This window comes from Chanodichthys erythropterus, chromosome 22 (genome assembly GCF_024489055.1).
Source record: "Chanodichthys erythropterus isolate Z2021 chromosome 22, ASM2448905v1, whole genome shotgun sequence".
Classification (NCBI taxonomy): domain Eukaryota; kingdom Metazoa; phylum Chordata; class Actinopteri; order Cypriniformes; family Xenocyprididae; genus Chanodichthys; species Chanodichthys erythropterus.
The window spans coordinates 13,949,824-13,974,862 of record NC_090242.1 but is presented as its reverse complement, the minus strand read 5'-3'; the positions used below and the strand labels follow the sequence as shown (position 1 = coordinate 13,974,862).

The window sequence follows — 25,039 nt, the reverse complement described above, 5'->3', positions numbered from 1 at the left end:
GAAACTGTGATGCTTTTTTCAGGATTCAATGATGAATAAATGGTAAAAAAAGAACAGCATTTATTCAAAATAGAAATATTTTCTAACAATATACATCTTTACTATCACTTTTTATCAATTTAACACATCCTTGCTAAAAAAAGTATTAATTTCTTCCAAAAAAAGAGAAAGAAAAAATACTGACCTCAAACTTGAACACTAGTGTATATTATTACAAAAGATTTAATTCAAATAAATGCTACTCTTTTTTAACTTTTTATTCATCAAAGAATCTGGAAAAAAGTATCTCGTTATAAAAAATATTAAGCAGCACAACATTTGTAATAAATCAGCATATCAGAATTATTTCTGAAGGATCATGTGACGCTGAAGACTGGAGTAATGATGCTGAAAATTCAGCTTTGCATCACAGACATAAATTATATTTTAAAGTATATTATAATAGAAAACCATTATTTTAAATTGTAATTATATTTAAAATTTAACTGTTTTTTTTCTGTATTTTTGATCAAATAAATGCAGGCTTGATGAGTAGAAGAGACTTCTTTCGAAAACATTGAAAATAATGTTTCTTCTGAATGGTAGTGTGTGTATATATATATATATATATATATATATATATATATATATATATATATATATATATATATATATATATATATACTGTATATACATTCAGTATACATGTGTTGACATGTTGATGACACTGATTTGAGAATTATAGCTTTATTTTATATTTCAAATTCTATGTCTTTAAAAAACTATACTGTAGGAAAGTTAGATTTAGCAAACTTTAAACAGAAAAAAGTAAAACATTAACTTTTTTAACTTAAGGTCGATCACATATCTATGTGGTGTTTTTAATATGCTTTAACATGAACCATATGCAAATTCACAAGTCAACACCAATGCACAGCATTTTCTCTTTAAAACTGCAGTGATCTAAAGACAGTCTCAGTTTAAAATCGCTGGTGTTTGTGATGTCACATATTACCTTGTAACCAATCGCGTCAAAGTGTGATCGTCAATGATCTCTGATCTCAAGGATCTCTGAACTGGTGAGTGAGTGGAGGCGGGGCTAATTTGCATATTCACAGACCACATATACTAAATGAGTCAAGGGTGTAGAGTTACATTCAAGCTATTTTAAGGCTTAAAGAATGGAAAAAAAAAAAAGTTTAAATATGTCATTTTGATGATCAAAGAGGAGTTTTAAGGGATGAAATGATTGACTAGGGGGACTTTAAAACCAACATCCAAAATATGCCTTGTGCTTACAATTAGACACATTTTTTAACTAATACAAAACCAAATACAAATATTCTACACCCTTTAAAATAAAATATAAACTTTTTGAAAATGTATGTAAAGTGCATTCAGATGCTTTGACCTCCTTTACAGAGGTTTCTGTATGAAAACTGCCCCGTGACCCGTCCTCATCCTGAGCAGTACAGCAGATGCGCTTCAACACAAGTTCTGAAAATATCCACCGCTGACTATTAATAACCGTCAGATCCCTCACCTCGCAGAGTTCTCATATGAGACTGTTTCCCAGCATCCCACTTGTTTGTTTCCTGTGTTTCCTGACACCTGTGAAAATGGCCTTACTTCCTGTTGTTGTTGTGTCTGCCTCTGGGACAGGATTCAAAAACGGATGGAATTTCTCAACTGACACACGTCACCACAGGACAGAACGGGAATAGAGGAATGTCACGCTTCCGTCATCGCAGCAGGTTAACAAAATATCTTCAGCGCAGCAAACTTCATGTCACTGAAACATAAACAGATTTATTGATGTGTTTCTGAATGAAATCAAAATTGTGTTACTTAAAAAACTAAAAACATGACAAAAAGTGTCTCAGTGTAAATGGAATTCATAAACGTGCATTGCATGAACACATTGCCATAATTAATAAAATGTGCTGAGAAATCGAGTCCCCCCAGCAATCACGTCTCCTTTAGGACCCCGAGTGATCCTATTGATTCAACAGACTTTTAATGGGAAGTATTTTTAGCGCCTGATTACAATTCCTGTTATGATTTATATTGTTTAAAATGTGACCATTAATGTCTTTTAATTACATGGTTCATATACTAGTAGTATATAACTGAAGCTATAGGTTCAGAGCTATAGGTGCTCAGAGTACATATGGTCCCTCTCTAAATAGTGTTAAAGTAACACTGAAGCAGAGTTAATAAGCAATTATTTAAGTAATGAGTGCACATTAGTGATGAACACCTGCTATTAACAAGCAGAATCACTGAAGAGAAACAGAAGAACTACAACTGACTTCAGTCACAGCCATATTAATTGCCTAATTAACTGATTAACTTTAACTCAGCTTCAGTGTTACTTTAACACTATTTAGAGAGGGACCATATGTACTCTGAGCAGAGTTGATTTAACTCTGGGGATTTTACTGTGTATTGTTTTTTAATTAGATTATGTAGCATAGCATACATCTACCCTATTAGCCTGCTAGCTTAGATTATAATATTCATTTTTTTTACTTCCAGTAATTACATGTTTCAAATAAATGATGTTTAGCATGACAATTAATGTATTTAAAATGTATTATCTTATTATTATATACTATACCGCACTGCTATTTGTGTAAAATTACCATTAAATTACCTTTACAGAACATAGTATGTTCCAACAATACTTTTAGGCATGAGTGTGTTTCCAGTTTGTTTTATTACGCAATACATAGGCATTCATTTCATATTTCAAGTATGTTAATTGTGCACAATGTAATAAACATCATACAAATATGTTATAATTAGTCAAAACATTGCAATGACAACTTTTGATCGGGTATTACCGCCTGTGTCGAAAAGGAGAACTTATTCCTGGAGGGGGACTCGATTTCTTATGACACAAAGCCTGAAATGTATGCATTTAACTGTCATTTGGGTCATACAAGGAAATAGAACAACACATAAGCTCAAGTCATTTCCATCTAGGGTTTTTTAATGGCCAAAAAGCCCACCTTCCTGTCAAAGCTTATTTTTAGAGTCCCATTCGGGAGCATTTCTTGAGCATTTTCCTTCTTTTCATGCATCGTTTCCTCAACAGGCGCAACGATTCTTTCCTCTATAAGCCACAATGAGCTTTAGTATGAGACACCTTTGACTTCATGGCACTGCCTATGACTCTCAGTAAAACACACACATGCATGCACACATGCACACACTTTTTTCTATCCCTTGTCCCTAACCCTATCCCTAAACCTACCCATCACAGAAACATCATTCCGTATGATTTATAAACTGTTTTTCTCTTGGGGACCAAAAAAATTTCCCTACAAAGTCAAAAATCACTGGTATTACTATCTTTGTGGGGTACAAATAACATAGAGTTTACCAGGACCACACACACACACACACACACACACACACACACACACACACACACACACACACACACACACACACACACACACACACACACTTAATACACTATTTGCTCTTTTGCAACTTTAACCAAGATTTAGAGCAGATCTAACAAAGATGAATCAGGATGTTTGATAAAATCTACCTCAATCTAAAACTAAATTCTCTGATATGTTAGACAGTGAACAATATTATGATATAAAACAACAAAATGTATCCATTAACTGTTCAAACCTTTGGAGTCTGCAAGATTTTTTATGTTTTTGAAAGAAGTCTCTTACAATAAGGCTGCATTTACGTGATCAAAAATACAGTAAAAACAGCCATATTGTAAAATATTCTTTTTGAATATATTTTAAAATGTAATTTATTTTTTTGTGTGATTTTCAGCATTACTTCCATTCTTCAGTGTCACATGATCCTTCAGAAATCATTTTATGCTGATTTGCTGCTCAGTTATTAGGGGCCAAGCCCCGAAGGGGCTGTAGCCCCTATTGTAATTGTACGTTTTCCCTTTTATTATTATTATTCTTCCTCCCGAATGGGAGTCTATGGCAGCCCTATCAACGGAACATGAGAAAATGATGAAATTTGGCACAGTTGTAGAAATGCTCATGAATAGTGATTGGACCAAATTTGGAGTCTCTAGAACCAACTCTATAGCGCCACCACCAGTTCAAAATTTCAACATTCTAACGGTTTTAACATTTGAACTCTTTGTCATAGAAAAATTAAATTTAGTTCATCTGATTCGTCTCTTCATGCTGATGCTATTCAACTTCTTACATTAAGTCTCCACCCATTACAGTAGCGGCCATTTTGAAAAGTACAGTATTTGTTTTTTTCGCTTCTCCTCCTTCAAAATTTGTCCAGACTTTGATCAGGTGATCTTTGGTCTGAGCCGCACAGAAATGACTGAACAGATTTTTTTTATTCATCTTTGTTCAAAAGTTATGATGTCACGAAGTTAACGAGGTTGACCCGAAATTGCTATAGAGGCTGTATCTCGGCCAAACTTTGAGCAATCGAAACAAAAATTGGTACCCTTGATCAAGACCATGATCTAAGGTTCCATGCCGAATTTGGGAACAGCGCCACCTACAGGTCATGAGATATGAAAAATGGCTATTTTGGCCAATTACTTTTGAACACTTCATTAGAAAATCAAGATCTTGGTGTCTATGGATTCCTTGGGCCATGCCGAATCCGGGAATTTGTCAACATCGGATGAAAAGCATGTCCGCCATTTTGAATTTTGTCATAAATTGCAATAACTTTTAAACAATTTGACATATCTTCACACAAATTGGTATGTATGACCTTTAGAAGGTCCTGAAGGTACCTGAGAAGTTTCAACACAGCGCCACCTACTGTTCCACAGATGTAATGATTATTGCAAAACCACTTATAACTTTTGAAAACACTTTCCAAAATGTGTATGCTTTATGTCATTTTATTCCCTGGCTTATGCCGATTTCGACGATGTGTCATTTGTCATTTTCCTTAAATGTACCTGTCCGCCATATTGAAATAAATGGAAAACAGTTTTTTCGCTACTCCTCCTACAATTTTTGTCCAATTTTGTCCAAAATCAGCTCAGGTGATCTTTGGACCGAGCCGCACAGAAATGACTGAATGGATTTTTGATATTCGCTACCATTCCCAAGATATTCATCTCTGAATGTGACCTTGCTTGTGTTTGTTGTCTTATGCTAGTTAGCTTAGCATGCTAATTGCTTAGCATGCTAACCAGTTGTCATTCTCTTTAATGTGGCTCTTCAGTTATCAAGTTAACCATGAGCTTCATTAGCATTAAGTTAGCTTAGCATGCTAATATGGATAGCATGCTAAGTAATGCTTTTTTGTGAATTCTTTGTTAGACTAAAAGGTTTCTTCCACAGTCTGTTGAATGTGCATCCTCAAGTAGCTCAATGTGTAAAGCCAGTTATCTGAAGAGCCCTGTATCCGAAGTTAGTGGGTTTGAATCCCAGGTGGAGCGGTTTTATAAAATAGTGTGTTTTGATTCCTTTACTGCCTCTTGGATTAGAAATAAATGCTTTTTGTTTCATGCTGTGTTCATTTTCATCTAAGCTTATGTACATTCTGAGTTCATTCTTGCCCGTAATTCTGAACCAGCTGTTTCATGTTTGTTCATTTTCTGCTGTTTTTCCTCTTCCTGCTCTGTATTGCACTACAGCATGATGAGCTGCAGAATGATCTAAAGTAGTTATTAAATATAATATTCAGTGCAGCTTTATAAGAATTCTTCATTTTGAGTTCATTTTCACATGAACTAATAAACTTCGGCAGGTGTGGAAACATTCACTTGCACAGTGGTGCAATGAGATGAGAAATGGACCTTGGACCCGGAGGTCATGGATTCGAATCTTGTGTGGGGTTCCTTTATACAATTGTGTGTAATGAGTCATTTTGATACCTTTTTTATCCAAATAAGGATTGTGCTAATCTTTATTCCTCTTCAATGAGATACAAGTGTTTTTAGTTCATTCCGTGTTCGTTCTCTGAACTTCTATTGATTTTCATTTCATTTCCACCTGTCCTTCTGAACCAGATGTTTTGCATGTACATTCAATTTCTGCTGTTTTTGCTCTTCCTGCTCCATATTGCGCTACTGCCCCTACTGGGGCTTGGCCCCGAATTGCTGCTTGCAGCTATATTTATTATTCAGTTTTTGATGCTTGATATTTTTGGGGAAACCATGATATATTTTTTCAGGATTCTTTGATGAATAGAAACTTTTGAATGGTAGGGTATATGAATCTCATATGTGCAAGAAACGCCATGCTCTTTATCTGATAGGCTATATTATATATGTATTTAATATCACATTTGATCAATCTGCTCAATAAAAGTATGAATCTTTTCCTTTCTTTTTTTGATCGTACTTACTCCAAACTTTTTAATTGTAGTATATCACAATTTCCACAAAATTATTAAGCAGCAAATACATTGGTAATAACAAGAAATGTTTCTTGAGCAGCAAATTAGAATGATTTCTGAAGGATCATGTGACACTAAAGATGCTGAAAATACAGCTTTGCCATCACAGGGATAAATTACATTTTTAAAATATATTAAAAAAGAAAACAATTATTTTAAATTGAAATAATATTACACATTTTACTGTATTTCTGATTAAACAAATGCAGCCTTGGTGAGCATAAGAGACTTCCTTCAAAAACATAATTATTTCAAACTTTTTGCTGGAAATGTACAAGTGAGAAGAAGGAGAACTGTGGAGTTTTGCAAGATAAACTGACGTCACTGACACTTGGTTATTTTTCACTAAACTCTTCTGAATATGCGTGACCATGACCCGGTCAAGACACAAAACATGCTGACGGAGAGACAGACAACAGGAGAGAGAGAGTTGAAGAGGTCTCTGATAACACAGATCTGCTCCGTGCTTCACTCAGGCACGAATGCAGCGGTTCATCATTCCCCTGAGAACCAAGGAGCAGGAGTCCCGCGGCCAAACAAAGGCCTCGTTCGGAAAAACAGGAAGGAGTTGGTGAGAAATACCCTTTATCTGACTCCCCGAACACGTCAACATCGCCCTTCAGAAACAAAGGTGTACAAAGCACCTCGTAAATACGCCTGATTTACAGCAACGGGCCGTGTTGATATTTCGACGCCAACAGGTTGTTTATTAGCCTGGGCGAAGTGCATAACGGTAACCCGAATGAGTGTTAGGTCACGACCTTCGCAGAAATGAAGCGACGTCTGGGTTGTCCACTTCAACAACAATGAATCGGATGTCTAAATTTAGGAATAAATACGCAGACGAGAAATTGATTAGATGTTTGGAATTCCACAGGCCTACAGAGTCGTGAAAACGCTCCGATAATTTCTCGAAGTGGCTTTGAAGCCGACAGCCAACATTTCTGCACACAAAGCGGTCGCAACTTTACACCGTTTGTGGAGGTGTTTAGGTTGACAATGTGTGTGAAATAAACCATTTCCCACAATCCCTAATCTGTTAGAACTGATGGGTCAAGGTTTGGCTCTGTTAGCCCCCTGCTGGTAGTTTCTTTCACTACACCATCTGGACGCAAATGATTTAATTTTTTTTATTTTTACATTGATGCCTAATCAATTGTTTTTTAGCAGCATTTGCATTTTGATGAAATAACATTTTTTCATACACATATTTCATCGTATTATAATAGACCATTTTCTTTAGTGTCAAATGGAGTTAGAAGTTTGAGTTTTTAATGTTTTTGAAAGAAGTCTCTTTTGCTCACCAAGGCTGCATGCATTTATTTGATCAAAAATACAGTAAAAACAGTAATATTGTTAAATATGATTACAAATTAAATTTACAGTTTTCTATTTGAATATCTTTTTAAAAATGTAATTTATTTCTGTGATGCAAAGCTGAATTTTCAGTATCATTACTCCAGTCTTCAGTGTCACATGATCCTTCAGAAATCATTCTAATATGCTGATTTGCTGCTCAAGAAACATTTATTATATTATATTATCTTATATCAAAAGTTGTACTGCTTAATATTTTTGTTAAAACTGTGATTTTTCAAACAGTAAGTTCAAAAGAACAGCATTTTGTGTCACAATTTTAATTTTTTTGTAACATAAATTCTTTACTCTCACTATTGATCAACTATTGTTACAAAAAACAACTTTTTTGAACAATAGTTTACATTTTTCCTACATTAAATGAAATCATCTTTAATGGTAGATTCTTTACCAATTAATATATAACTAAATAAGTAAAATGGCAGATTACTTTTAGCAATGCTATTTCCCTTATTAATCAAATATTTATTAGGGGTATAACGATATTCAAAGCAAACCGAAAAACCGCGATGCACCACTCATGGTAATACTACGATACTCTCATGGCGTACCGAAAGCGCCCCGCCTAGGCCCACTGGATCTACACAACGAATACAGCGTTGTAGCCTAACCACCTATAATAGCAATAATAAGCTCCACATTTTGTTACTTTCGATAAAGTACATAGCGTCATCGTTCAAATTCTGTCAATTTTATCTCAAATTCCAAGCAAAAAATGCATTTTGATGCTCTTTAATGTGGTGTGACAGATCACTGCACAGGCGAGTCATCATCGTGATCATCTCTTCCTCTTTAAAGGTGCCGTAGAACATCTTTTTAAAAGATGTAATATAAGTCTAAGGTGTCCCCTGAATGTGTCTGTGAAGTTTCAGCTCAAAATACCCAATAGATTTATTTTGTATTAATTTTTAAATTTTTAGTTTTTTTTAACTGCCTATTTTGGGGCATCATTAAATATGAGCTGATTTAGGCTGCGGCCCCTTTAAATGCTCACGCTCCCCACCCATGGAGCCCGCGCTTGCCTTTAACAGCATAAACAAAGTTCACACAGCTAATATAACCCTCAAAATGGATCTTTACAAAGTGTTCGTCATGCAACATGTCTAGTCGCGTAAGTATAGTATTTATTTGGATGTTTATATTTGATTCTGAATGAGTTTGATAGTGCTCCGTGGCTAAAGCTAACATTACGCACTGTTGGAGAGATTTATAAAGAATGAAGTTTTGTTTATGAATTATACAGACTGCATGTGTTTAAAAATGAAAATAGCGACGGCTCTTGTCTCCGTGAATACAGTAAGAACGATGGTAACTTTAACCACATTTAACAGTACATTAGCAACAGCTAACAAAACATTTAGAAAGACAATTGTCAAATATCACTAAAAATATCATGGATCATGTCAATTATTATCGCTCCATCTGCCATTTTTCGCTGTTGTCCTTGCTTGCTTACCAAGTCTGATGATTCAGCTGTGCACATCCAGACATTAATACTGGCTGCCCTTGTGTAATGCCTCGATCATGGGCTGGCATATGCAAATATTGGGGGCGTACATATTAATGACCCCGACTGTTGCGTAACAGTCTGTGTTATGTTGAGATTCGCCTGTTCTTCGGAGGTCTTTTAAACAAATGAGATTTATATAAGGAGGAAACAATGGAGTTTGAGACTCACTGTATGTCATTTCCATGTACTGAACTCTTGTTATTCAACTATGCCGAGGTAAATTCAGTTTTCATTTCGATGGCACCTTTAATACTACTAGTTACAGAATAAACATGAATGAACATCTGAAGGTATGTTGAAAGATAAAGCACAACTTACAGAAACGTATAATATGTCATGTAATCGCTCTATCATCAGTAGGCTTGTTCGAGATGCATCGGTGCTACGCAGACTGATCGGCGTATGACATCAAAGTACTGCTCTCCAAACGCGGTACTTTGATGTCATACGCCGATGCATCTCGAACAAGCCAAGCATTTCAAAGGCAGAAAGACATCAATAAAACAGCTTGTAAACACTGTCACCTGGCATTTACCTCAGGCGAGTCCACAGCTTGTTAGTTTGCCAGAGAAATGAACTCTTTTGCTAAATATATGCACCATATTAGTCTATATATACATTATATTTTACTTAACTTGCTAGTGATGTTTTGATTATTTAATTACGTTTAAAATTTGTCATGAAAATGTCAGCCACTGTGTAAATGGTTTTATTTGAACAAGGAAAAACACAATTTTATAATTAGATTTAGAAGTTAATGTAAAAAACGCCTTATGTGCAGTTTACATGTTTGCATACAATTTGTTATTTGAGTGTTATATATAAAAATAAATAGCAACTGAATTTAGGCTAACAGCTTGGGCTCTGTTGTTAACCTTTAGTAATATGTAAATAAGGGCTCCCTATAGTTAAATCCCCAGAGTTAAATCAACTCTGCTCAGATAACATTTGGTCCCTCTCTACATAGAGTTAAAATAACACTGAAGCAGAGTTAAAGTTAATGAGAAAATATGCTGTTTGTGGAGTTGTTTAATCAGATCTTGAGAGATTTAATGTCTTTTATCTTCATTTCATTTATTCTAAGGCTGTGGCTGGAAGTCCTTTGTAGTTATTGTGTTTCTCTTCAGTGATTCTGCTTGTTAACAGCAGGTGTTCATCACTAATGCTCAATCATAAACTTAATTAATCACTTAATTATTTCATTAAGTTTAACTCTGCTTCAGTGTTAATTTAACACTATATAGAGAGGGACCATATGTAATCTGAGCAGAGTTTATTTAACTCTGAAGATTTTGCTGTGCAAAAATATTTTTTTATATCCTTAAGAAACTTTTTTTTTCTTACCTATTTTTACATATCACATATTGTAAAAAACAAACAAAAAAAAACCCTGTAATTTGTTTCAGTCAAACTGAATTGTTTTTTTTTTTCAGATCCCACCTTTAACTGCCTGAATATAATGTTATTCAAGAAAAGGTAACACATCTGTATTTCAGTGATAAATATTCTGGGTTATTTTAACCTGCAGAGCTTATGTCTTTGGTATACGTATTCAGTCAGTATAATGGTTGTACACTTTTCCTTTATATTTTCTGACATTCCATCACATAAAATATGCAAATATTGATGTTTTCAATGCATGACTGTTCATCACGTAGTTCTTTGTTTTTATAAAAGACTCAGGCTTCTTATCACTGTTCACAGATCTACATATCACATCACAGAATACTGTAGATGATTTTTTTTTCCTTGTCTTATCATGGGGTATGTGAGTGAGGGAGGGATGAGCGTGCGAGCGGTGCTGATACCTCCTGTTGTTCTCACTACTTACTGTTATCTAACGGAAAGAAAACATTTCACAAACAAGATGAAAGACACAAACAGCTCATTATGTCTGAGGAAATGATCTACAGTTATTTACGATACATACGCTTTGTATTTTTAAGAAAATCATTGGTCATTGCAATTATAAAATGAAAGCAAAATGAAAGCAAAATGGTGAAAAAACGGTTCAAATGGAGACCATTTGCATGACTTAAAGTGTATAGTATCTCATAAACATTAAGTGTTAACTATAATATAACCTTAATATGACCCTAATATAAAGAGTGAGGTAGTTCAAGGAGAAAACAACAATTAAATACCAGCTAGCCATGTCACAAACAAACGACAAGTGAACTGTAATAATATACACTGAGAAAATTACAGTAACTCAAGAGTAAAGTATAATCTATTAAAAATGATGTTTTATCTTCACTCTCACACAACCATGTAATAAAATGTACATGCACGAGGAACAAATACTGTTCAAAAGTTCAGTGTCTGTAATGTTTTTATATCTTATGCTCATATATAGGATGCATTAATTTGATCAAAAATATAGTGGAAACAGCAATATTGTAAAATATTATTATTACAATATAAATGAACTTTTCTATTTTCATATATTCATATAGCATCATTGGTCTTCAGTGTCACATGATCTTTCTAATGTGCTCATTTGCTGCTCAAGTAACATTTATTGTGCTGCTTAATATTCTTGTGGAAACCTTGATAAAATTGAATGGTTCTTTGATGAATAGAAAGTTTGTAAAAAGCATTTATCTGAAAATAAGTATTTTGTAAAATTAGTAATGTCTTTACTGTCACTTTTGATTAATTTAAAGTATCCATGTTGAATTAAAACAACAACAACAACAACAACAACAACAACAACAACTCCTGAACCAACTAATCAAGGAAAGCTAGAAACTTCCAGGCAGGTGTGTTGAGGCAAGTTAGTGCTAAATTCTGCAGGACAGTGGCCCTCCAGGACTGAGTTTGGGCAACCCTGGTTTAGACAGAGACATTCTGGCCACTGGGTGGCACTAATGTCTAAGAAATATGTTCATAACCTCATTCTTTACTATAATCTTTTCACTCTCAAGTTCTGACAAATAGTAGACCAACCAACATGACCTTGCATAATATATTATTTATAATGATTAGTAATTATTTGTTTAGTGTGCTGAAGAGAGAAGTAAAGTAAAGTAAATTTAATAAATTACATATTTTTCGGTTAGGAATAAGTTCATATTGCAGCCCTGCTTTGTTTGTTGTATGCATGTAAAGTCATTGCACAATTTAGGATGTTATGTATTTGTTTGTCTTTCTTTTATTTTGAAATGGTCTTGTCACCTGTCCCTTTTTAAAATTCTCAGATGAAAGATGCAAAAATTAGCTAACTTATAATAAGTTAATAGAATGTTTTTTGAAACACTTAAATAAATAAATAAATAAAAATAAAGCTGTCATAAAACCAAGAGAGGGTGATGACCCCTGACAGCACCTGTCAGAGCGAACAAACCCCTCCGCTTTGATACTCAAGTCCCACGCTTGTCCCAGCATGCCTGATCTGTCAGTGGATCGCTCCAACCTGACTCCAGATACTTTCTTAAGACACCTCAAAATCCCTGTAAATCCTTATTAGTTGAATTATTCATTGGAAAGTAACTCTAAACTTTCATGTTAGAGCCCTTTATGCCAACTCAGGCACAATCTTCACACTAGTAGTGTGGAAATAAGTGTCAGGAACTGGCCGCTCACCTCAACTCAATAAATAGGTGAAAATCCAACCGACTTAAGCCATCTTTCTATTATCTCTGACATTTTAGTGAAAATATTAGACATTTTCTTTGTTCTTGACTAATCTCATAATTTTGATTAAATTATTCCCAACTGGCAGCTGCAAAAGTTCAAATATTTCAATGCATCTGTAGCTTAAAGTGAGAAAATTTCCCATGCATCTCCCATACTACTCTCTATTGGAACTGAATGACTTTCAGTTTGTTGGAGATATAAAAAGGTGCTAAAAGGTGGCTGTACTTTAAAGAATATAATAGAGACTCAGCATGGGTCTCTTTCAACTTGGACTAGAAATGAAAACAATGATAATGCCTTAGCAACTGCTTAGCAACATGCCAAAAGTCGCTCAGAACAACTTAGCAACTGCATAGCAGCTCCCTGGCAACCACCCACATCACAATACCCCGAACCTTGTTCTAGTATTCAATTAAAGTTCCAAGAGGTCCGGTCTCTATATTTCCTTCCCAGCGGAAGTCTGGACAGTAGCCTATACTTTTTTGGAACAGTTAGGCTATATATTTCCATTGGTGCAGCCGTAGTACTTTGTAAAAGAAAAAAATCCTACACAATCAAAATAGTTATCAAAGATGAGAATCTTGGGCTCAGAGAGCCAAAGCAGTGTGAATTCTTACCAATATTTACCAAAAAATTCCAAATTATAATACTGCAATTATAAAATTCTCTTAAAGGTGCAATATGTAATATTTTCTGTCTGCTAGAGGTCGCTAGAGGCCCATTCAAAACAAATGGGTAGCTTGCTTATGCCAAGTTTGAGAGTGGAATCTTGGGACATGTGGTCTTCATCTCACAGCCAGTGGAAAACAATTGGGATAGGACTCGGGAAGAAATCATGTTCATGGATGCGATTATTAAAGGTGCCCTAGATTCAAAAATTTAATTTACGTCGGCATAGTTGAATAACAAAAGTTCAGTACATGGCAATGACATACAGTGGGTCTCAAACTCCATTGTTTCCTCCTTCCTATATAGATCTCATTTGTTTAAACGACCTCCAAAGAACAGGCAAATCTCAACATAACACCGACTGTTACGTAACAGTCAGGATCATTAATATATACGCCCCCAATATTTGCATATGCCAGCTCATGTTCAATGCATTACACAAGGGCAGAACGTCTGGATCTGTGCACAGCTGAATCATCAGACTAGGTAAGCAAGCAAGAACAATAGCGAAAAATTGCAGATGGAGCAATAATAACTGATATGATCCATGATATCATGATATTTTTAGTGATATTTGTAAACTTGTCTTTCTAAATGTTTTGCTAGCATGTTGCTAATGTACTGTTAAATGTGGTTAAAGTTACCATTGTTTATTACTGCATTCACGGAGACAAGAGCCGTCGCTATTTTCATTTTTAAACACTTGCAGTCTGTATAATGCATAAACACAACTTCATTCTTTATAAATCTCTCCAACAGTGTAGCATTAGCCCGTTAGCCACGGAGCACCATCAAACTCATTCAGAATCAAATGTAAACATCCAAATAAATACTATACTCACAGGAATCGATGTATGCATGATGAACACTTTGTAAAGATCCATTTTGAGGGTTATATTAGCTGTGTGATCTTTGCGTTTGCTGTTTAAGGCAGTTGAGAGCTCGCGGGGGCGGGGGAGCAGGAGATTTAAAGGGGCCGCACGCTTAATCTGTGCCAGTGATGCGCGGGTTGATCCAAAATGAGCGGGTGCCTGCGGTCATCCGCGGTCACCCGCGGTTACGAGTCATCCAAAAATATTTTTAATGATATTCGGGTCGCGGTCGGTCGGGTCGTTTGAAATAAAGATGCCAATTAAACCTTTGTAATTTTCAGTTTTACTTAATAAAGGTTTCAGTTTTACTTTCATGGGTATTTGTGAACATTTATTTATGGTTATTGTAGCCTCAGTCTTTGGCTTAGCCTACCTGTTTTTGTTCGTCTAAAATGCGTTAATAAATACTTTATTAACATATTCTATCCCTGCATTTTGTGCTTGTGAGAGCTTCAATTGGGCATTCACGTGGCGAAATAGCCAAGTCTACTAATACAAGTGAGAAATCCTTATTTACCTTTTGAATGTTGAGCGTTATTAACTTTTGAATAAATGCTGACGCGGGACAAAATGCCCGATTTCCCAACACGTTGAACTGAGCAATGAAATTGTACAATTTTAATAGGCTACGTTACTTTTAAACGCATAGGCCTATAGCTCAGTAATGTCAGTTTTATGTATTTTCTAAGAGGGGGCGGGATTTTTGTTGGGAAAGTCGGGGGAGAGACGCGCATTTCGATTAGACTGGATAAACACATGCAGCATCTTAATTGTTAAGAAAATGAAACGAAATAAATGAATAAATCAAGCCTTTATTACATAACACTACAACATTCAGAAAAAGAACGGTTTGCGCTCCTAAGGGCTTTCACACTTTTCCAAAAGTGGGCCTTCTCTCAGTTGACCTGCTGATTAGGCTAATTCTTTAAGCAGGGTCGAAACATAAACATCGCATTCATCAATAATATGCATCTGACAGCTGAAATGGAAAATGATGGGCCGCCTCAAGAACTGCCTGCTCTCGCCGCTGCACCTCTGAGGGCACCACGTCAGGTCCTGAAATATTTCTCTCCTCCACAGGCCGGATATTATTGGCCAGGGAGGCTGATGGGGGGTTCTTACGTCTATGGCCCAATGACGCTACAATGAGCATTTACTGCTTTTAAAAAAATGCGGGTCAGGAAGCGGGTCGGGTACAATATTTTCTTCTTTTTTTTTTTTTTGCGGTCCGAGTTGCGGGCGGGTTAGTTGAAAACGTCGGTCGGGTGCGGGTTGTTTATACATTGACCTGCGCATCACTGATCTGTGCATATGTAATAATGGCTCAAAATAGGCAGTTGAAAAAATTAATTTAAAAAAAATCTATGGGGTATTTTGAGCTGAAACTTCACAGACACGTTCAGGAGACACCTTAGACTTATATTACATCTTTTGAAAAGGCACCTCTAGGGCACCTTTAACGTTACTGTAGTATGAAGCAGAGCAGGACCGAGTGTTGTGGGAGTTGAACGAGGCGCTGGAGCAATTACACAACACACGCCTCACGAGCAGCGTAACTTTTATTATGCCACAGTCGTCTTTGGTGTTTCCATGGTTTCTACAAAATAAAACCGGAAACCGAGGGTAACGCAGGTATGACGCAATTGACAGGCGACTCCTCACACGTCCCGGAGCCTTGGTTAAAATTGCAATTTTCTCACGATTTACAAATAGTTGGAAACATTTGGGATATTGTAAATACTCAACTGAACAAAATATATAACACTGGCCTAGTGGTTTTTGGATATTTTACTGCAAAATTCTTACATATTGCACCTTTATTATGTTGATTAATAATGTTAAATATATGGAAAAAAACTAAACGTCTAAAGGAGCTATGTGTTAACTTGTCACAAACCTGGTTTCATTTCTATCTGTAAATAGAAATAATTATATTTGCTGCATTTTCGTTTTCTGCAGAGTTTTAGCAAAAGTATCTATTTTGCTGCTCACTATGTTGTTAAAGTAACCGTGTCATCTGCAGCTCTTAATGTGGCAACGTGCACAGAGCGGAAATGGCTTGAATGAAGGCGCGTTTGGCTTTAGATAAAAAATATCTAAAGCCAAACTTAACGCTCGTTGTTTTGCTGCTCACGTTAATCTGCAGAAACTGTAAAATGGCACAATTATGTCCAGCGGTCTGGAAGGAACCAAGCTTGGGTCTGGAACTGGACCACGGTCCACAATTTGAACACCACTGTTCTAGGGTTTGAGACACTGGTGTCCCTCAAGGCTCTACATTCGGACCCTTTTTTTTTTTTTTACTTTGAAATGCTATCTCACTTCATATTAAATGAATAAAACATTTCTATTTTGTCTTTTATGAAATTCTACCATTCAAAACCTCAGAGATGGAGTCCATCTATTTCATGTGTCAGGACATAAGAAAGCTTAGAAACTGTGGAATGTGTCAACACAGAAACTATCACCACACAAGCAGATTCCTCTCTACTCCCAGCTTGGGTAAACAAGGAGGTTCATCTCGCAGGGACAAACATCTCTCACGAGTTCCGTTCTCAGCAGTCTTTGCTCTACTGGTCCCCCGGAACAATTTATAAGGGTCTGCTGTGACCTCTGACCTGACCTGGCTTTAACATTGTGAACGTGGGTGACCGTCCCATCGCCAAGACAGTAAGGTTACTACCCTGGGGCTCAGAGTCTGTGAGAAATGGAGGTCGAATCTTCAGACAGACACGCACACGCAGGAAAACATTTGCACATGGGAAAAGAGACACGATTTGTGATGTTTACTGGTGGAACAGATGCTTATGGTTGTACATCAAAAGGTCAACAAGGTCTCATGTTTATCATTCTAAAAGAAAATAACTGTTTTTCAAGATACATCCAGGGAAACATCACACACTAAGAGTTGGACATCATGACCTCTGACTTGGGGTTTTTCTCTGTAAAAATATGTGTAAATGTCTGAAAAAAAAATCAGAATTTAAGAAATGAGAAATTGAATTTGAATAAAATGAGAAGAAATGTAATGATTTATCAAAAAAAAAAAAAAAAATTAAGGAAGAGGATTAGGGCCAAGCAATAATGAAAAAATAAAACCATCTCGAGATTAAAGTAGTTAAATTTAGAGAAAAAACTCGTCAAATTTCGTGAAAAAAGTTGAAATAAAATGTTGAGAATAAACTCGTTAAATTACGAGAAAAAACTTGTTAAATTTCGAGAAAAAAGTCGAGATAAAATGTTGAGAATAAAGTCATTAAATTATGAGAAAAAAGTCGTTAGATTATGAGAACAAATTCGTTAAATGATGAGAAAAATAGTCGTTAAATTTCGAGAAAAAAAGTCGAGATGAAATGTTCAAAAAAAAATTTTAGAGAAAAAAGTTGTTAAATTAGGAGAACAAATTCGTAATTTAACAAATTTGTTCTCGTAATTTAACAACTTTTTTTCTCATAATTTAATGAGTTTATTCTCAACATTTTATCTCAACTTTTTTCTTGAAATGTAACAACTTTAATCTCGAGATGGTTTTATTTTTTATTATTGCTTGGCCCTAATCCTCTTCCATAGAGATTTCATTACACAAATATTTAAGAAGTTTTACAACAAAACAAATTTTTTTTTTGTAATTATACCTATTTATTTGCTGATATGTTGAATACTGTTAAATACTGCCACAAATTCATTTTAATTTATAATGTATATATTTAAAAAATATTTTAATTTTATAAATCAAAGTATATTTTAATTTTGATACTCACCATCACAAATTGTCAACCATATTGTTGTCAGTTTAAAAAAAATAAAATATTAATAATAAATATGAAAAAATAAATAACTAAAATGTGAATATTCATATAATAAAAAGTATTATTGTAATTGTTATATATATATATATATAATACATGAGATAATACTATAAGTATTATAAGAATTAATATGAGTAAAATTATATATACATATATACTGTATGTATACATTACCGCTTGAAAGTTTGTGAACCCTTTGCAGAATAAGAAACAAAATAAGAGAGATCATGCAAAATGCATGTTATTTTTTATTTAGTACTGTCCTGAGTAAGATATTTTACAAAAAAATATGTTTACATATGATTCACAAGACAAAAAAAAAAAAAATAGCTGAATTTATTAAAATGACCCAGTTCCAAAGTGTGAACCATTGATTCTCAATACTGTGTGTGGTTACCTGGATGATCCACAACTGTTTTTTTGTTTTGTGATGGTTGTTCATGAGTCTCTTGTTTGTTCTGAGCAGTTAAACGGAGCTCTGTTCTTCAGAAAAATCCTCCAGCTCCTGCAGATTCATCAGATTTCCAGCATCTTTTGCATATTTAAACCCTTTCCAGCAGTGACTGTATGATTTTGAGATCCGTCTTTTCACACTGAGGACAACTGAGGGACTCAAACTCAACTATTAAAAAAGGTTCAAACATTCACTGATGCTCCAGAAGAAAACACGATGCATTGAGAGCCGAGGGGTAAAAACTTTTTGAATTTGAAGATCAAGGTAAATTGTATTTAATCTGTCTTCTGGGAAACATGTAAGTATCTTCTGTTGCTTCTGAAGGGCAGTACTAAATGAAAAAAAAAAAAAAAAAAAAAAAATATATTTAAAAAATATAAGAAAAATTTGGACTTCTTCATCCTGTTCAAAAGTTTTCACCCCCCGGCTTTTAATGCATCTTGTTTCCTTCTGGAACATCAGTGAATGTTTGAACCTTTTTTAATAATTGAGTTTGAGTCCCTCAATTGTCCTCAGTTTGAAAAGATGGATCTGAAAATCATACAGTCACTGCTGGAAAGGGTTCAAATATGCAAAAGATGCTGGAAAACTGATGAATCTGCAGGAGCTGGAGTATTTTTCTGAAGAACAGAGCTCAGTTTAACAGCTCAGGACAAACAAGAGACTCGTGAACAACCATCACAAAACAAACAAAAAACAGTTGTGGATCATCAGGTAACCACACACAGTATTGAAAATCAAGGGTTCACAAACTTTTGAACAGGCCATTTGAATAAATTCCAATTAAATTCAGCTATTTTTTTTGTCTAGTGAATTATATTTAAACATATTTATGTAAAATATCTTACTCAGGACAGTACTACATAAAAAATAACATGCATTTTGTATGATTCCTCTTTCACATTTTCACAGATTCTGCAAGGGGTTCACAAACTTTCAAGCGGCACTGTATATAAAGCATAAAATAACAGAAAACGTCTGTTGTGTAATTCATGTATAATTCATACTGATAAATGTTATGTATTATTACTAAAAACTTATATTAAATATGAATTCAAATTCACATTCAAATTCTGAATCCTGTTTGCTGCCTCAATTCAAATTCAGCAACTGAACTGGAATTTAAAAGGCATTCTTAATTTATCTCTGAATGGCGCACAACCCTGCTAAAGGCCTTACGTCAGCCCAGCTGTTGGTATTTTATGCCTGACTGGTAGCAGGAAAGCATCTATTATTTTAGCGTCCAATTACAAAGACACATGCCCTGAACAAACATGCCATGTGTTTGCCTGCCCTCCCCCATCCGTCCACAAACACCAGGAGGAGACTGAACCTGACCAACTGTTCTGAACAACTCCCACCTCAATGATATGAGTCTGGTGAAGCCTCTCTATGCAGGTCTGAACCATGCAGCTCCATTTATAGAGCCGATGAAACTTGTTAATGGCTTGATACTGCAGATGAATTAAAAGAAAATCTAAGTTCTTTTAGTCGACTCATTTGCTGTTAAGAGGCTCATTTTTTGGATATTTTTTAGCTTCCATAACATGTAAAACATCCAAAATACACATTTAAGTGTTTGTTTTATTGCACTTTATCTGTTTGGGAGGCAAAAATGCTCACTTCAATGCCACATACAACTTTCCAGTTTTATTCCTATCTGTATTTCGAAGGTTTTATACAACTGGCCTGATTTCATACATTTTATTCATAAAAACGTGGTGAAAATGCTTTTTTTTTCTGGCTGTTGAGAGTATTTTCTGATTTATGGAGTGATAAAAGGAGATATACAAACCCGGCACTGTAAAACTTTTAACTCCGATATGTCATCAAAATTGATCCATAACTTTGATCCTGGATTTATCCAATCCTTAGATTTCTGTTTTGGAAATGTATGCAAATTAGTGCATTATTAATTAGATAATTTCTATTTGCATATTTAAACATAAAATTTCATGAATACAAAATTCATTGTCTTAAAGGGTTAGTTCACCCAAAAATGAAAATTCTGTCATTTATTACCAAAGACTATAGAATAACACAAGATGTGTCACTCGTATCGTTTTGAATGGGAGAAAGTGTAACGCGCAATATGGCGGAATAAGTCCCGCCTTCTAAAGCCAAGAGCCAATCGCCGACTGGTAAAGTCATCGCGTCACTTCAGCGGCCGTTAGAATCACTGGTTTCTATAGAAACAGTCAGACGCGCGCCTCCGAAGAGACGCGCATTTAGGTCTGCACATGCGCATTAGCTTGATCCAGCCTGAAAAAAATACATTTTTTTTGTCTTGATTCGAGCGTTTAGAAACTAAATTTATGAGTCAGTTGTTGTTAGATTTCATTGGTGATTTCAAATATGAAGTTTAATCGAAAGGTTGACGAACAGTTTTGGAGAATCTGATGTTTCCCCATTCAAAGAGATAGGAGCTGCATGATGCCCAGGATGCCCAAGAGGCATTTCAAAGATGGCCGCCGAGTGAAATGTCTTAAAGGGACTTTATTACTCACCCTCATGCCGTTCCACACCCATAAGACCTTCGTTAATCTTCGGAACACAAATTAAGATATTTTGATTAAATCCGATGGCTCAGTGAGGCCTCCATAGCCAGCAATGACATTTCCTCTCTCAAGATCCATAAAGGTACTAAAAACATAAATCGGTTCATGTGAGTACAGTGGTTCAATATTAATATTATAAAGCGACGACAATATTTTTGGTGCGCCAAAAAAAAAAAAAAATAAAAAATTATGACTTATTTAGTGATGGCTGATTTCAAAACACTGCTTCAGGAAGATTCGGAGCATAAATGAATCAGTGTATCGAATCTGCTGTTCGGAGCGCCAAAGTCACGTGATTTCAGCCGTTGGCCAGTCCCTCCAGAAAAATGCGATTATGCGATCGCCTGATTTAACGCATAATCAGTCCGCATATTTATGCGGGGGTCACATTTTTTCAAATATGCCGCACTTTCGCCACATAAATTGACGATTTCAGCAAGCAAAATATGCGGGGTTAGCATGATTTCATAATCCCTGTATTTTCGTTGCAAAAAAGTCACATATATCTTAGCAGAAAGTTGAAAAATGTTGCATTTACTTCAAGTAAAGCGCCATTGTTCCCCCTATTGCCATGGGAACCTTATGAAGTGACGTAATTACGCAACGTGAATATCATCTGCAAACCCCCGCGGTGAAATCAGTGATACCATGATGAAGCACGCAAATCATTCTCATTTGCCAACAAAAATAAGCGCAAAAGACTGTGTTTCCCGGTGTGTTACATGACAGTGGGGGCAAATTATTTTGCACTGCGTGTAACTGCGTGTTGGACCACAGACGGAAGTTTGAGCCATGCGTTAATTAAGGGCTGAAATAAAACAGAATGAGAACTTAAATATTCTGTGATTTAGTATGCTTGCTTATCATATGAAGTAATAAGAAATGACTCTTTACATTAAGGTAGTAGCCTAGTGAAAACAGGGTGTTGGGGAAATCACTTTTTTTTTCTCTTTTTCATCAAACCGCAGTTTGTGCAAGTTCCCGCAATTTCATCGCATAAAATTGCCAAAAAATCCCGCATATTCTATCGCATTTTTTAAGAAAACGTGCCGCATAATCAAGGATTTTTGCCCGCAACAATCACAAAAAAAAAATCTGCGTTTTTCTGGAAGGACTGGTTGGCAGTTTGACACGCGATCTGAATCATGATTCGATACACTGATTCATTATGCTCAGAATCTTCCTGAAGCAGTGTTTTGAAATTGGCGCACCAAAAATATTCTCGTCGCTTTATAATATTAATATTGAACCACTGTACTCGCATGAACCGATTTAAATATGTTTTTAGTACCTTTATGGATCTTGAGAGAGGAAGTGTCATTGCTCCCTATGGAGGCCTCACGGAGCCATCTGATTTAATCAAAATATCTTAATTTGTGTTCCGAAGATTAAGGTCTTACGTGTGTGGAACGGCATGAGGGTGAGTAATAAATGACAGGATTTTCATTTTTGGGTGAACTAACCCATTTAATGTACTGTGAGTCAATTAACTGGGGTATATATATAGGGATATCTGTTAGTTAGTTAAAATATTTTACCCTATTCACCTGTTTCACCTGTGTCTTGCTTTAAGATGCTCTGAGTGGTTTCTGAAAGGTTGCTGGTATGTAAATGTATGGGTTTTTTTTTCCTTCAGTTTCGTCATAACACTAGAGGGCATCCCAAAGACTCCATGTCAAAGCTGAGTGGATCTTTAGCTATGGGTCTAATGAGAACAAATGATGTTCAATAAATAATGAATCTTTGTGCCTCAAAAGTTCAAAAATTCAAACCTTCCATCATGATTCAGACTTTCCAGTGGTCGGTCACCACGGCAACAGTTTGATGATCCCAATAAGCATTGTGACCTCTGTCTCTCCTTGTGCATTGTGGGAAATAGAATATCAGCAGCTGTTGCACAGTGGGTCACGGCTGCCCAATGTAACCACAGTGATTAATTATGACACAGAGATCTGGAACCTCTTGAGTGGATGACAAACTGCACCAATGAAATGGGCGGAATTCCATCTGGATACAGAAAAAGGTTAATATTTTTAATTGTTCTAATCATGATAAGGATATTTATGCTTTTTTACTATATATTTAAGCCTGTGCAGCTTAAATTGACCTGATCAGGGGTGTGAGTTTGCACAGTATTATATTGCATTGAAATTTGAGGCATCTTCCCAGAATAAACAGCTCCAAAATACTTTTAAGTTAGATTTTAAAGGGTTAGATGTTCATACCCAATGGGCCATAAAAGCAGGTCAGAGTGATAATTGCAACCAAATGTTTGTGAGTAGTCACAAAAGATAAATTTAACAAACCCACAAGTTAAGGTTATTTTTACTTGCTACTTTTTACTGACTGACTAAATAAGATTTTCCAGATGCCCTGAATCTTTAATATGCTGTTTTCTTCTGTTAAAGAACAGCACAGCAAACTATAATCATATGTAAACATTCAACAACACTTAAAAATACAAAATAATAGGTACTGTGCATCATTACAGACTGTACCAGGTTTCATTTATTTTAAAATGCCTAGTATGTGTCGGATTTATATTCAGATGCAAATTCGGATTTGAATCCACATTTAAATCTAGACCCGGATCCAAAACTATATTCAGATCCAGCTTCAGATCCTAAAAGAGATCCATATTAATTTATTAGAATTCAAATTCATGTTCAGATTTAGATCTGAATGCAGATTAAAATCCACATATAAATCTAGACCTGGATCCAAAACTATGTTCAGATCCAGATACCGGCTATTCAGATTCAAATCCAAATTAAGAATAAGATTGAGATCCAGATTCAGAACACAAACAAGATCCCATTAGATCCAGATTCATTTATTAGAATTCAGATTCAATTCAAGTATTGAAATGCCTAGTATGAGTCATATTTCATTCAGATTCAAATCCACATTTAAGTCTAGACCCAGATCCAAAACTATATTTAGATCCATGTTCAAAATTAGATCCCAAATCACATCCCATTAGATCCGGATTCATGTTTATGGACATGGTAGATACTGTACATGCAATTGCTGCTCTGTAAAGATGATCAGCTGAAAGTCTTATACACTTTTACAGTGTCAAGCATTAGTCTCAAAGCAGTAAAAGAAAACTTAACTCACACCAGCAATAATAAAGTCTGCAGTAGCCGTCAATCCTCCCTCTGTACCTCACACATACGTCTCTCTCCTCCTGCCTGAATGTATCCACTTGAAACTGTGCAGCAATCTTGTCGAAAGGACCTCAGAGAAAACAGTAGGATTTAAGCAACCATCTCAAACAAGAGAAAAGCATCCTGTCCTGATAAACAGAAGCAGCTTTTTGGAGAAAAAAAATATTTAGAATCAAAGAATTTTCACTTTTATGTGCCTGTATTGTACATAAAATTACATATTGTACATAAAATTCATAAAAACAAAAGAATCAGACAAGAGCATCAACCAACATTCAATTTCCGGTTGACCACATCATATAACTTCAGTCTCATGTTGCCTCCAAGTTTACATGCACACAGTCTGTCCACACAATATCTGGCCAGCACATTTAATTTTAAAGATAATCCTCTTTCTCACAGAACACTTGATTTAACCTCGTTTTGACATTTTCTCATTTACAGCACAGCACCATCTTGGATTACAGTGGCACTTCTTCTTGCATACATTTAATGCCAAAGTCATTTTTTAGTTTAAATGGTTGTGGAGCCCCACCCTGTTGCCGCATTGTGTTTGATGGTTTGATAAAGTCGTGGAAAGCGACGTTCAGGAATGCAGTAGTGTTTGATGTTAGACGTCTGTTT

General features: G+C 35.4%; 1 long non-coding RNA gene across 1 annotated transcript; it reads right to left on the bottom strand.

Annotated features, from left to right (window-relative positions):
- Window positions 1-906: 906 nt before the first annotated feature.
- On the bottom strand, window positions 907-25,023 carry LOC137013223 (uncharacterized). The gene is made up of 4 exons (XR_010893681.1): window positions 24,366-25,023; window positions 22,793-23,252; window positions 20,483-20,566; window positions 907-1,771 (listed from the first exon to the last, which is right to left on the bottom strand). It is a non-coding gene; the product is annotated as an uncharacterized lncRNA (long non-coding RNA).
- Window positions 25,024-25,039: the final 16 nt, after the last annotated feature.